Source organism: Chrysochloris asiatica, unplaced genomic scaffold (genome assembly GCF_000296735.1).
Source record: "Chrysochloris asiatica unplaced genomic scaffold, ChrAsi1.0 scaffold00057, whole genome shotgun sequence".
In the NCBI taxonomy this organism is placed as follows: Eukaryota; Metazoa; Chordata; class Mammalia; order Afrosoricida; family Chrysochloridae; genus Chrysochloris; species Chrysochloris asiatica.
Window position 1 is genome coordinate 10997393 of NW_006408575.1, and position 1270 is coordinate 10998662.

Consider the following 1270-nt stretch of genomic DNA (forward strand, 5'->3'; position numbering starts at 1 on the left):
TCTGCATCACTCAATATTTTACCCAATATTGAATATTAAGTTTAAATATTGCAAGTCAAGTCTTGAATTTTTTTCTTTAGTTCTTTCAGCTTGAGAAAATCTGTTCTTAACATTTGCTTTTCTAACTCCAGGTCTTTGTACATGTCATTATAATTACTTTGTCTTTTCAAGCTGTCCTTTGGAATTTTATGTTCAGCTCTTTCGCTTCTGCATTTCTTGCATTCACTCTAGATTCTCTACTCTCAAGAGCAAGTTTCAGAGTATCTTCTGACAGCCATACTACAACTCCTTTGGTCTTAGGTCACTAGTGTCTAATGTATTAAATATGTTCTTGAGATGGGCTCTAAATTCAGGTGAAGTATATTCAAGGTCATATTTTGGCTCACATGAACTTGCTTTCATTTTTTTCTGCTTCAGCCTGAACTTGTATATGATCCATTTATGGTCTGTTCCACAGTTGGCCCCTGGACCTGTTTTGGCTGATGAATTGAGTTTCTCTATAGTCTCTTTCCACAGATGTAATAAGTTTGATTTCTGTGTATTCCATATGGTGAGGTCCATATGTACAGCTGCCTTTCATGTTGTTTTAAGAAGGTATTTACAATGAATAAGTCACTGGTCTTGCAAAAGTGTCACCAAGGCCATATTTGCCAACTGTTGATCCTTCCTTTGTTTTCAACTTTTGCATTCTAATCACCAGTAATTATCAATGCATCTTAAACAATCAATTTCTACAACACTTCTGATTTATAGAAAAATTAGAATAGATAATGTTCTAGGACCTGGTCTGGTGAATAGCATTTGAGTTCTTCAAAGCTTGCAAGTATAGGACTACTACTATCAAAGACTAAGAAAAAGAACCCATACTAAAGAGGGGGGGATTCTTGCTAGTTACCGAGATGTGGGTGGTGGGGTGAGGGGAGGGAGGGGAAGGTGGAGCACAGGGTAGGGAATAGACACAGGATAGTTTGGGTGCTAGGGAGGTGGGCAATATACAAGAACAGGGAGGGGAATGGAAGAACAAAGCAGACAGGAAAACAATTAGGCAGGTTTGCATGGGCTAAGTGGGACAGAGGTAAATAATGATGTATGCACAACCTTGGAACAACAGGGCTCTGGAATACAGGGATTGAGACATGGTTAGAATGGGCAAAAGGGGGGAAATAATGTTAAGATGCTTGGCTTTTTTTTTTTTTTTAATGTTTTATTGTGAATTGTGTGATAGTCTACATGGGAGAACATCAGCTTTACATTCATTCCATCATCCATC